This window comes from Pogoniulus pusillus, chromosome 22, assembly GCF_015220805.1.
Source record: "Pogoniulus pusillus isolate bPogPus1 chromosome 22, bPogPus1.pri, whole genome shotgun sequence".
NCBI classification, from domain to species: Eukaryota; Metazoa; Chordata; class Aves; order Piciformes; family Lybiidae; genus Pogoniulus; species Pogoniulus pusillus.
In genome coordinates, this window is record NC_087285.1 from 755001 (window position 1) to 768656 (window position 13656).

Below are 13656 nucleotides of genomic sequence, written 5' to 3' on the forward strand. Positions count from 1 at the left end.
GTGTGGAGCTGTTGGAGGGTTGCAGAGCACTGCAGAGGGACCTGGCCAGGCTGCATGGGTGGCCAGAGGCCAAGGGGATGAGACTGAACCAGGCCAAGTGCAGGGTTCTGCACTTTGGCCACAGCAATCCCAAGCAGCACTGCAGGCTGGGGCCAGAGTGGCTGAGAGCAGCCAGGGACAGAACAATGGGACACAGTCTCAAGCTGTGCCAGGGCAGGTCTGGGCTGGATGTTAGGAGGAAGTTGTTGACAGAGAGTGATTGGCACTGGAATGGGCTGCCCAGGGAGGTGGTGGACTGGCCGTGCCTGGAGGGGTTGGAGCCAAGCCTGGCTGGGGCACTTAGTGCCATGGTCTGGTTGGTTGGGCAGGGCTGGGTGCTAGGCTGGGCTGGGGGAGCTTGGAGCTCTCTGCCAGCCTGCTGGGTTCCATGGGCCTATGATCCTATGGTCATTCCCAGCAGGGGCCAAGCTAAGTTCTAACTGGGCTTTGGCCTCTCTCATTTTCTTCCTACACTACCTAGCAACATCCTTACTTTTTTCCAGAGCTCCCTCCCCCTCTTCCCAAAGGTGATCTGCTCTCTTTTGTCCCTGAGTTCCCTCTCAGGTCCCTCCCCCATCCCGGCAGGTTGTGTCCCCTGGCATCTCTACAGACTGAGATTGGCTCTGAGGAACAAGTTCTGCACCAGGAGGCTGCTGCAACACTGCAACAGGCTGCCCAGGGAGGTTGTTGGGGCCCATCCCTGGAGATACTGCAGGTGAGGCTGGGCAGGGCTGTGGGCAGCCTGCTCTGGTGGAGGTGTCCCTGCTGAGTGCAGGGGGTTGGAGTGGAGGAGCTCTGGAGGTCCCTTGAACCCAGAGCATTCTGTGATCTATGGTGGCAGAGAACCTCCGTATGGGGACCTCAGAGCAGCATTCCTGCACCTGAAGGGCTGCAGGAGAGCTGGGGAGGGACTTGTGACAAGGGCTGGGAGTGCCAGGACAAGGGACAATGGCTTTGAGCTGGGAGAGGGAGAGGGAGAGTGGAGCTGAGGAAGGAGTTGTTGGCAGTGAGGGTGGGGAGAGACTGGCACAGGTTGCCTCCCTGGGGGTCCAGGCTGGGCAAGGTCTTGACTCGGCTACCTGTGCCAGGGGGTAGCCGTGGGCAGGGAGCAGGAGGCTGCCTCGCCACATGCTGCTGGGGGCTGTGCAGGTGGCCCCGAGCGTGCCCCAGATGGTTCAGTGCCAGGCTGTTTGCACACAGCTCTGCCGTGTGATGGGGAGGAGGAGGGAGCTGCTCCCAGCTCAGCCGCACAGGAGTGCTGCCAGGCTGCCTGTGAGGCACAGGCGTTGGCAAGCGGCGCCTGTGCCGTGCGCTGGGAGGCATGGGGGGGGCAGGGCTACCTCTGGCGGGGGCTGAGCCCTCGCCCGGCACTGCCCTGGGTGCTCCCAGGAAGAGAGAAGTCATTTCCTTGGGAGGCTTCAGAGAATCCTGGAGCCACAGGATGGGTTGGGTTGGAAGGGACCTTAGAGATCAGCCAGTGCCAGCCCCTGCCTCAGGCAGGGACACCTCCCACCAGCACAGGGTGCTCAGGGCCTCCCCCAGCCTGGCCTTGGGCACCTCCAGGGAGGCTGTGGAGCACAGAATACGATTTGCAGTCACTTCTGTGATTCTGTGCTCCACAGCCTCCCTGGGCAGCCTCTGCCAGTCCCTCCCCACCCTCACTGCCAACAATTTCTCCCTCATCTCCACTCTCACTCTCCCCTCTCCCAGCTCAAAGCCATTGTCGCTCGTTCTCGCACTTCCAGCCCTTGTCACAGTCCCTCCTCAGCTCTCCTGGAGCCCCTTCAGGCACTGGAAAGCTGCTCTGAGGTCTCTCTGGAGCCTTCTCCAGGCTGCACAGACCCTGTCGCCACAGAGGAGCTTCTCTCTGACCATCTTTGTGGCCTTGCCTGAACCCTCTCCATGTTCCAGGCCATTCTTGTGCTGGGGGCCCCCGAGTTGGAGGCAGTGCTGCAGGTGGGGTCTGAGCAGAGCAGAGGAGCAGAATCCCCTCCTTGTGCTGCTGGGCACCCATGCTCTTGGTTCTTGCTGCTGGGTCACATCCTGATGCCATCAGGGAAACAGAGGAGAGGTGGGCATAGTTCTGCTGTTCCCTTTGCCATGGTGACCCATGAGGCCTGGTACCCATCTTGTGCCTCATCACTTCTAGGCTGCCAGGAAGGAAAGGTGGCAGAACAAACCTGCTTCCCCTCACCCTGCCAGAGCCAGGTCTTGCTGTGCAGGCAAACATGCTCCAGGCTTGGAGTGCATCCTTGGCTCCTGGACACCTGCTTAGATCAAGCTGTCCTGCCTGTGAGCAGCATCCACCCCCTAGGAACATGGAGGGAGCTCAGGCTTCTCTTCCCTGCTGGGCATTAAGCCACAGCACAATCCTGGTGAGGGCAGAGACCAGTCTGAGGGCAAGTGGGAGGTGGCACTGTCTGGGCACCTCTGATTCAGCTGACCAGCAGGGGTATTCAGCTGTGGAGGGCATCTGTTGTGTTTCCAGGAGATCCACTTTGACTCCAGGAGTCTTTTCTATCCCTCTGCAGATGGACCTGACCTTATCCACATCTCCCTTGCAGGAACTCTTTATCAAGTGCTTTATCACGGCCAGCAGGCCTGGGAGTTAGCTACGGGTCCCATAGAGCCACTTATGGGTCAGGGTGGCATTGGGGCAGCCTCCATCAGCCATCCCCCAGTGCCACTCTGGGCAAAAGCTGGAGCAGCCTGGGTGACAAGTGGGCTCGGGTGGTTCTTGCCCAGGTGACACTGAAGCAGCAGTGCCCACAACGCAGAGCCCCCCAGAGCCAGCGTCCTGCCTGTGCTGTCTGAGCCAGGCAGGCAGGCAGACAGGCAGACGTCTCTGGTGGTGCTCACGCAGCACAGCCATGTGTAGGGGGAGACACCGGCTGGAAGGAGAGCAGAGTCCAGAGGAGGCTCTGCAGCCTGCAGAAGCCACAGAGTCTCCTGCTCCTGCTTAGCACGGGCAGATGGCCACGGGCAGCACAGGCAGCCTGGCTGCTGGGGGAGAGCAAGGGAAGGGAAACCGCCTGGGAAGAGCAGCCCTGGGCAGCTTCTGCCCTGGAGAACTCTTCGGTGCAGAGCCTCTGGGCAGCGCAGCGGCACAGAGCTGCTGGGGCACAGCAGTGCTCAGCCCCTGCCCTGCGCTGGCAGCCATGAAGTGTCTGTCCCAGCCCTGGCCTGCTGCAGCGTGGGCCAGGCAGCTTTATGAGCCAGAGAAGCAGGAACGGCAGAGGAGACTGCCTCCCGAGTGTGGAATAACTGGGGGCTGGCTCCGGCTCCTCCAGACACAGCCACAGATCCGCCCGGCCCTGCCGCGAAAGCAGGAGACACCCTGCAACAGCTGCCCGGCGCCACAGTGCCCTTGAGCTCTCTTTCCCAGCCCCCCCTCCAGCACCCCCAGGCACGCCCAGCCCCCGGGTGCCCAGGACTAGCGCCCAGCTGCGGGGCACGGCTGCCAGCTGCAGGGCACGGCTGCCAGCTGCGGGGCACGGCTGCCAGCTGCACATCCGCCCTCTCCTGCCAGCCCCCAGGACAGGCAAAACGAACTGGTGGCTGCTTGCCGCGGGGCTGCCAGCGCTCTGCTGCTCCCCTGGGCCACGGCTGTGGTGGGCATGAAGCACTGCCCCAGGCTGGCTGTGGGGCACGGCACCCATCGAGGCAGCTTCTGACCTGCGCTGCTTGCTGGGCATGAATTCTCCTGGTGAGCTGAGAGGAGTTCTCTGGCTGTGCCGGGAAGGGGGAGCCAGCTCCCAGCCTCTTCCTAGCACGGAGCAGTCCCTGGAGCCGTGGGCTAGCCCAGCTGCCCAGCTGCTCTAAGAGAGCTCTGCTTTGAATGGCTCAGCAGACCCTCCTCCCACAGCAGCAAGCGTGGAGACAGTCTCAAATGCCACCCAAACCACATCCAGGCAAGGCTGTTGCCGGCTTGTCCCCATTTGACCATGTCGCAGCCATCATCTGGAAGTGAGGGAACAAAGCAGAGCGAGCAGAAAGCCTTCGCCGTGCTGTGCCCTGCTGTAGCCCGGCAGAGAGCAGGCAGACCCGGCACGTCAGCCACCAAGAGCCTGTGCCGCAGCTGTCTGCTTTGTGTCTCTGGCCTTGCTGCTCGAGGAGCAGGGAAGAGCAAAGAGTTCAGGCTGGAACTGCTGCCAGAGCCCCGGAATGGATCAATTCATCCCCAAACGGACGCGCCGCAAAGGGAGCAGCTCTGCTCTTGCTTTGCACCTCCCCACCCACAGCCACACAGCTCCTCTTTCCCACACCCCTGCCCCGGGGGACAAGCCGGGCACAGACCCCAGCTCCATCCTGCCCCCCCTGCTCCTCTCCGAGAGCTGATTCATATCCCTGGCACCAGCAGCCCAAGTGCCTGTCTGCCCTTTGGCACCAGAGAGTTGGGAGTGGTGGAGACTGGGTGGCAGGGAAGGGGTCGCCCCAGCCGGCTGGCAGAGCACAGCTCTTCCCTGGGTGTCTCCGGAGGCTTCTCTCCCAAGCCTGCTCGACTAATTAGTAACCGGAGCCCAAAGCTTTTGGTCTCCATCGATCTTATCTTTAAACCCTGCAGACAACAATTCCTCAATCGATACCTCATTTAATTGCTGCCACCAGGCTGACAGCTGGGCCTCTGGCTCTGCAGCCTGCCTGTCACCTGGCAGCTTGCCAGTGCCACCTTCCAATCCCAGCCTGATTTATCCTCGTGCAGCAGCAGCTCCTCTCCCACTCCTCGCATCCAGACCCCATTCCTGCCCCCTCTCCCTGTGCAAGGAGTAAAAGAGGCCCTGGCCGTGCGCATCCCCCCGCACGTCACCATTCCACGCTCATCACCTCCAGCATGAGATCAAACTGTCACAGAATCACAGAAGGTCAGGGGCTGGCAGGGACCTCTGGAGATCATCCAGCCCAACCCCGCTGCCAGAGCAGGAGCACCCAGGGCAGGTCTCACAGGAGTGGGTCTTGAACCACTGCAAAGAGCCTGGCCCCTTCGTGCCACCCACCCTGCAGGTGTCTGTAGTCATCGATCAGCTCTGCTCTCAGCCCTCTCTTCTCCAGGCTGAGCAGCCCCAGGGCTCTCAGCCTTTCCTCCTCACACACATTTTCCAGGCTCTTCATCGTCCTTGTAGCCTCCCTTGGACTCTCTGCAGCAGTTTCCTGTCCCTCTTGAACTGGAGAGCCCGGACCTGGACACAATGCTCCAGGTATGGCCTCAGCAGGGCAGAGCAGAAGGCAGAAGAACCTCCCCTGACCAGGTGGCCACACTCTTCCTGATGCACCCCAGGACCTTCAGCCTCCACATGTGCTTGCTGCTTTGTGCAGCCCAGCCCCAGCCCAGGCAGCAGAGCACTGCCCTGGGGAGGACACCCCTAGGGTGTCACACGTGCTGCTCCCCAGCCAGCCCACACTGGGGCACAAGCAGACAGGCAGATCCTGCCCCATGCCTCCTGAGACCAGACCTGGCCTCCACTCATCCTGCTGGCATCCCCAGCTGGGGCCCAGCACATGCTGGATGGCCTCCGTTTGCTGGGCTGCTGCTCCTGGAGAGTCTCAGGAATGGGGCTTTGGGGGTGCTTGGGGCTCTCTGAAGGGCATCAGACACCGGGGCAAGCCATGGCACCAGGCAGTGGCTGAGCTGAGCACCCAGCCTGGGGCTCGCGGGGGTACCACAGATGTGGAGTCTGTGCTGGCTGCTGGCCACGGCTGCTGCATGCTTGCTATGGCGCAGGCTGTGCTGCTCTGTGACCTTGCTTGTGGCTAATGTTCATCCCTCAGGGCTGGGCAGGTGAGAGAGCTGCTGCAGCCCTGCTCTTCGATCAGCTGCCTGCTGTCTCTGCAGCTCCTCCTGGTGATGCTGATTGCTCTCCTGCTGTCCTCGGGAAGCATTCATGTGGAGCTTTGGGAAGCACCTGAGCTCCTCTGCAGACACATCACCAGCAGCACCCCCAGAATGAAGCTCAGGCCTGCCTCTAGGTTGAGGCTGTGCCCCACAACAGCAGCCATGAGCCCGAGGTCTGCCCAACAAGGACTGGAGTGCTCTGCTTCCAGTGGTGCCTGCGTGGTCAGCGCAGCTCAGCCCAGGCACAGAGCAGCCCTCCAGCAGGGCAGCTTTCAAGCAGCATCACCTGCAAGCCAGGGGTGTAAACCACAATGAAGATCTGCCCCACTGCAGCCTCTGGCCAGCAGCTTCTACTCACATGGTGCTGTCAAAGTCACTTGCTCCATCTCCAGCTCTCTGTGGAGGTAGCAGCTTGTCCAGGCCTTGGCCAGCGTCTCTTGGAAGACTTCTCATGCCAGATGTGGTGGGACTGGGGAGCTTGGCTGCTCTGCCAGCACTGCTGCCTGCTGTGGCCTCTGTGGAATCAGTGCCTGGGGCTGATCAGGGACTTCCCTCAGCTGCAGGGGAGGAGAAGCTGTAGCAGGAAGGGTCTCTTAGGTCTGCCTTTCAAAGGCTCATTTATCCTCTAAGGCCCACTGGTGACATTTGGATATCATCTGTCCTGGCAGCTCTGACACACTGGAGGGCAGAGATGCCAGCCAGAGGGACCTGGGCAGGCTGCAGAGGTGGGCACAAGCCAACCTGAGGAGGGTCAACAAGACCAAGTGCAAGGTCTTGCATCTGGGTCGAGGCAATGCCAAGCACCAATCCAGGCTGGGCAGTGAGTTGCTGGAGAGCAGCCCTGAGGAGAGGAACTTGGGGGTGCTGCTGGAGGAGAAGCTCAGCAGGAGCCAGCAGTGTGCACTTGCAGCCCAGAGAGCCAAGCAGAGCCTGGGCTGCAGCAGCAGCAGTGTGGCCAGCAGGGCCAGGGAGGGGATTCTCCCCCTCTGCTCTGCTCTGCTCTGCTCTGCTAAGACCCCACCTGGAGTCCTGCATCCAGCTCTGGAGCCCCTGGGACAAGAGGGCTGTGGAGATGCTGGAGAGTGTCCAGAGCAGGGCCAGGAGGATGCTCAGAGGCTGCAGCAGCTCTGCTGTGAGCACAGCCTGAAAGAGTTGGGGTTGTGCAGGCTGGAGCAGAGGAGGCTCCCAGGTGACCTTCTTGTGGCCTTCCAGGATCTGAAGGGGGCTCCAAAACAGCTGGGGAGGGACTTTTGAGGCTGTGAGGGAGTGGCAGGAGTGGGGGGAATGGAGCAAAGCTGGAGGTGGGGAGAGTGAGGCTGGAGGTGAGGAGGAAGTTGTTGGTGATGAGAGTGGTGAGAGCCTGGCAGGGGTTGCCCAGGGAGGTAGTTGAGGCCCCATGGCTGGAGGTGTTTGAGGCCAGGCTGGCTGAGGCTGTGTGCAGCCTGCTCTAGGGTAGGGTGTCCCTGGGCATGGCAGGGGTTGGCACTGGCTGATGCTTGTGCTCCCTTCCAGCCCTGACTGATTCTGTGATTCCATGACCTGCTCTGCTCCGTACTCAGTCTCCCCCCAAGCAAGTTTCTCCAGAGGTGTAAAATAACTCCCCAGCTCCACTGCTGGCCCTAGCTGGAACTCTCATTCTGTGCTAAGTAACAGGGGCAGTGCCTCTGCTGTGCCTGGTGCAGAGGAGACGGGCCTGAGGAAGCCAAGTGTCTTCTTCCCAGTGTCCAACAGGGATGTGGGAATCTTCTCAGAGGTGATCATCCTGGCACCATCTAAAGTCTTGCCAGATCAGCACTGAGGAACCAGTGCCCTGGAAGGCAGGAGGGCAAGCTCAGCTCTGCAGTAACTGCATGGCTTTGGCTCCACTGAGCTGCCTCGCAGAGCCCTGGCAGAGCCTTGGTGTCTCCTGCAGCTGGGCACGGGTGGGCTGCACCCTGCCTAACCCACTCATCTTCCCAGTCTGCTCTTGTCTTGTAGCAGCTACAGCAGGGCAGGATGTGACCCCGGGCAAAACCCCAGCTCCTGCTCTTGATGCAAACTGCTGAGGCAGGAGGACACAGCAGAGGCAAGGCTGAGGGTTCCAGAGTCTTAGAGTCCAGATACAGTCCAGATCCTGTATGTCCAAGGTGGCTGCCTCTGAGCTTGGACAGTGTCCTGTCAAGGGGCAGGCTTAGCAGCAAAGTCTGCCCTGCCCCCAGCCTTCTAGCTGACAGCTGCCCAGGGAGCCAGAGAAGGAGGTCCATGGAGGCCTGCAGTCCTGCTGGTGGCAGGAGAGGGCTCGTGTGTGAGGGGCAATGGTCTGCAACTGCAGCAGGGCAGAGCTGGGTCGGACATCAGGAGGAAGTTCTGCACGGTGAGGGTGGGGAGAGCCTGGCACAGGCTGCCCAGGGCTGTGCTGGAGGCCATCCCTGCAGGCATCCAAGATCAGCCTTGTTGTGACCTTGGGCACCCTGCTCTAGATGGGAGTGTCCCTGATGACTGCAGGGGGGGTGGACAAAACGACTTTGAGGGTCCCTTCCAACCTGATGCAAGCTGTGAACCTGTGCTATCAGCAAGCAGGAATGGTTTGCACTGCCCACCCCACAGCCCGTTTCATTCAAGGCTGCTCTCTGCTGCAAGGTGCAGCAATGGGGAGCCAGGTAAGCAGTGGCAGTGTGAGAAGTATCTGGTCAGGGGGTTGGAGCAGCTCTGCTCTTTAAGGCCCCTTCCCTCCCAGTCCATTCTGTGGTTCTGTGGGCTGGGAAACCTGCTCCCAGCTCCACACTGGGGCTGCTGGGAAGCAGAAGAGAGCAGGAGTAGAACTGGAACTCAGGCTGTGCCCAGAACATCAGCAGAGGCACAGTGCCTCCCTAGACCTCCTCACAAGCATCATCTCACTGTGCCACTCATTAGCAGGGACCTGCACACCCACAGGCAGATAAAAGCTCCAACAGCAAGAAGAAGGCTTCTTGGCTGTGCACAGGAAGCCTCCATCTCAGGGGCATCTTACTGCTGTATAGGCACAGGAGGGTGCAGGAGGATGGAGTCCAACTCTTAGTGGTGCCTGGTGACAGGACGAGAGGCAGGAGGCACAAACTGACACCCAGCAAACACTTTGACACTGTGAAGCTGCCTGAACTCTTGCAGAGGTTGTCCAGAGAGGTTGTGGAGCCACCATCCTTGGAAGCACTCTAAGGACATCCAGACAGAGCCTTGGACAACTGCCTCTGGGTGGCTCTGCTCGGGCAGGAGGCTTGGACTTGATGACCTCCAGAGTTCCCTGCCCATTTCTGCCAGTCTGTGATGCTGGAGGCAGCACTTCCAGACCTTGGTGCTTCTTTCCAAGTCACAGCTACAGCTTCTTCCAGCTGCCTGCTGTTGGCTTGCCCAGCTTTGTAGCTGTCACAGATGCCAAACTGGGTTCCATCCACCCCCACCTGTGGGTCCAGGCAGCCACAGTGCACACTCACAGGCAAGGAAAGTTGTTTGCTGCTCAGCTGCAGCCCTGGGAATGCAGCAGGCTCCCTGCATGGGCCAGAGCCACCACAGGCAGGAAACTTCACCTGCTCCCTCCATGCCAGCAGGGTCTGGGAGCTCCCACACAGGCCATGAGCTGGCCTCAGCCCCTCCAGCACCAGCAGTGCTGTGGGACCAGATGTGTTACAGGTGGTCTCTGCAGAGCAAGCAAGGCTGCCCCAGGGAGCCCATCCCACACCAGGCTTTCTCCTCACCCAGCCTCCCCTTCCTCAGATGCAGGTCACTGCCTCCTGCCCTCCCATGCCCAGGGCTGGTGAATAATTCACTGCCTGCGTGGCTGTCATTCCCCTGGAGGTATTCCTAGTGCGTGACCAGCACCCCTGGAGAGTTCCTGTCTCCTCAGCTCCCTAAATTGTCTTGTCTCTGGCCCCACCTGCCAGTGCTCACCTCCTGCATGTCCTTTGGTTTCTACTAGCCTTAGACCTCAGCCACAAATGGTCTCTCCACTTCTCCCCAGGCTCTTCACTGGGAGCCCACATCTGTGGAGGTGGCCTGATCCTGGTGTAAGAGGGACACAGGGGGTGCTGTGAGACCTCCAGGGGCATCACTCTGCTTGCTGGGCATCAGACAGGTTCATAGGCAGAACCAAGTGGAGGACAGGATCAGCAAGTGTGCAGCTGGCACCAAGCTGTGTGGCACAGTCGACTTGCCAGAGGGCAGGGATCCATCCAGAGGGACCTGGACAGGCTGCAGAGCTGTGCCCAGGCCAACCTCATGGCATTCAGCAAGGCCAAGTGTAAGGTCCTGCACCTGGGTCAGAGCAATCCCAAGCACAGACACAGGCTGGGTGGGGAATGGCTGAGAGCAGCCCTGAGGAACAGGCCCTGGGGGTCTGGGGTGGTGAAAAGCTCAGCAGGAGCCTGAAGTGGGAGTGCAGCCCAGACACAACCCTGTGCTGGGGTTTGGGTCCCAGCTGTGTTTGGGTTGGGTCATGCTGCTCTGCAGGGACATGGACTTCAGAGCTGCCTCAGCCTGCAGGAGGAATGTGATAGCACTGGAGGGGAATGCATTGGAGCTTGAGGAGGGGAGGTTTGGAATCATGGAATCACAGAATCAGTCAGAGCTGGAAGGGAGCACAAGGAGCAGCCAGTCCCAACCCCCTGCCATGCCCAGGGACACCCTACCCTAGAGCAGGCTGCCCACAGCCTCAGCCAGCCTGGCCTGAAACACCTCCAGCCATGGGGCCTCAACCACCTCCCTGGGCAACCCATTCCAGGCTCTCACCACTCTCATGGTGCAGAACTGGCTGGGCACTAGGGAGACATTCCTCAGATGCTGGCACAGTTTGCCCAGGGAGGCTGTGGCTGCTCCCTCCCTGGAGGTGTCCAAGGCCAGGCTGGGTGAGGCCTCGGGTGACCTGCTGCAGTGGGAGATGCCCATGCCCGTGGCAGGGCTGGATCTTGAAGGTCCTTCCCATTCTGTGGATTTAGGAATCTCTGCGGCGTGGACCCTTGGTGCCATGGCAGTGGCCACACAGGCACAGGCCAGGGGTGGTGCCCCAGAGTCCAGGACCTGCTGCCAGAGCTGTTCTAGAGCAGCAGAGAGTCACAGAACCCAAAGGCTTGCCCAGGGTTAACCCTCCTGGGGAGTGGTCTTGACCCTGACCCCAGGTGGTCCTGACCCGTGCCCGGGGGTGGGTGTGAACACTCCCAGGTGTGGCGCTTAGCCCACTCCCCCTCCCTGCCTAAGGGCCATAAAAGCAGGGGGACTTCCCCTTCCTCTCTCTCCTCCCTGCTCGCAGCATCGCCATCCTCTTCCTCTTTGTTCCACCGCCTGGCCAGCACCCACGAGGCAGACCGACCCCTGCCACCCCAGCTGGGTGAGTACTTACACATTGTGCCTCTTGTTTTCCCCTCCCTGCCCCTTTGTACCTTCCCCACCTCACACACTGCCGTTTATTGGTGAGCAGCTTCTAACTCCCAGGTGGCAGCGAGGTCATGGGTTTGGGTGTGCTGACCTCTCCTCTCTCTGCACCTAAGTCCTTCTCTCTGGGACAGAGGGGGGAAGAGGGAAGGGCATCCTAGCAACTGTCATCTTCTGTCAGCTATACTGGGAAAGCTAAATCAGAATCCAGACGAGGCTCAGAGAGACCCTTCAGGTCGTTCAGTCCAACTCCAGCCCAGCACTGCCAGGTCACCACTAAACCATGCTCCTCGGCACCACAGCTACACTTCTAAATGCCTCTGGGGATGGGGACTCCACCTCTGCCCTGGGCAGCCTGTGCCAGGGCTTCACGACCCTCGCAGGGAGGAAATCGTTCCTAATGTCCAACTTAAACCTCCTCTGGTGCAATTTGAGACCATTTCCTCTTGTCCTATCGCTTGCCACTTGGGAGCAGGGCCCAACCCCCACCTCACCGCAGCCTCCTCTCCGGGAGCTGCAGAGGGCAATGCCTCTTCTCCACACCGACCCCCCCAGCTCCCTCAGCTGCTGCTCCCCAGCCCTGTTCTCCAGAGCCTTCCCAGCTTTGCAGCCCTTCTCTGGACCTGCTCCAGCCCCTCACTGTGCTTCTTGCAGTGAGCACCCCAGGCTGAGCTCCGTGTTTGAGGAGTGGCCTCCCCAGCGCTGAGCTCTGGGGCTTTGTACCTTTGAGCTGAGGAGACACCATGGCAGTGCCCAGCCCTGCTGACAGCCCCCGTGCCCAGCAGCACCTCCCTGCCCTGCCACAAGCGCCACGGCCCAAGCTTCTGGTGCTGCCCTGGTCAGTGCCAGGGGGCCCATGGGGCTCTGCCTGAGGAGAAGCAGGAGGCAGAGGTGCCAGGCCCCCGGCAGGGTGATGTCAGTTCTCTGCAGCCGTGTGAAGTCACCATCTCCGCATCCTTGGCACGGCAGGGATGATGCTTTCGGGCGGCAGCCTGCCTCTCCCCAGCTCGATGCTAATGCAGTTACCCTCCCAGCTGCTCAGGGTCACTGTGTCCCTCCCATCCTCATCAGCTGAGCTGCGCTGAGCCTGGCAGCTCCGCATGCTGCTGCTGGGGCAAGAGCCAAAGGTGGCCCCAACCAGCCTGCCAGTGGGGCAGCTGCTGGTCCCCACGGGCTCTCTGGAGCAGTCGCCAGGCGCCAAGGGAGGGCTCCGCTAGAGCCAGGGCTGCTGGAACCGGAGCGCAGCTGCCCCACGGGGTCGGCTTTGGCACGGTGCTGCGCGGGGAAGGCTGCAGGGATCAGGGAAGGTCAGAAGGGAACAGCTCAGGGAGGACACAGCTGCCCGGACCCACGGCACAAGCTGAGCTGCAGCCTCCCTCTGCTAGCAGCAGCTGAGCAGGCTCCTTGGGTTGCTGCTCTGCTGGTGCCCATACGCACAGGTGATGCTGCTCCAGCGCTGCCTTGCTCCCTCCTTGGAAGTGGCCTCAGCTGGGGGCCCTGCTGCAGGAGTGTAGGGCACGGCTGAGCCTCGGAGCTGCCCTGCCCTGCCCGGCGCCGCTTCGCTGGAGCAGCCGTGCAGCGAGGCAGACTGCGCTGCTGTGTCGATGCTGAGCGAGGCCAGCACATGGTGCTGTAGGTCCGTGGTAGAGCTTGCGAGGCACCACACCGGCCCGGGCTGGGGAACTGCTGGAGCCAGCCCAGTAGCACTGGCAAGATGCTGAGGGCTGTCTCCAAGGCGGCTCGGCCTGGGGGGCAATGTTTAAGTCCCAAAGCCCCCTGCCCCCAGACCTTACCCAGCAGAGGCTGAAACGTGGCCGCAGTGTGATGCACTCAGGAGCCCGCCCTGGCCAGGCTGGACTGTGCATCTCCAGGCTTCCTGTCCCATGGAGTGGTTGGCACAGAGGAGCTGGCACACACAAGCCTGTGCCCGGCTGCCCAAACTGCAGGGGACACTGTGGGCACAGGGCAGGGGGAGAGGATCTGGGTGCAGTGAGACACCTGAGCTCCCCTGAGGCGCTGGGTGGAACTTCCTGGCTGTCTCCAGTTCCAGAGGGGTCTTCCTCCAGGAGGAAAAGGAGCAGCCCCCTTTTACCCAGGACCAGCCTGCACCCACCCGACAGAGCTCTGACGAAGTTTGCTGAGCAGCTTGCGGTCAGTTTCCCCCAGAGGAGTGCTGCAGCCTGGCTGTCCTGGGGTAGTCAGACCCCTGCCCCCATGTCAGACACCCAGGGGCTCAGACTCTCACCCCACAGATGCAGGTTTTGACCAGAAGCACATCAGACCCCCATCAGTACTGCCCAGCTTGTGTGGCTGCCCAAGGGCACAGCATCACTGCCCGTGGAGCATGGGAAGAAGCCTGCAGCCCTTGGGCACCAGGATGGCTCCTGGGTGGCTGGGGCAAAGGACCA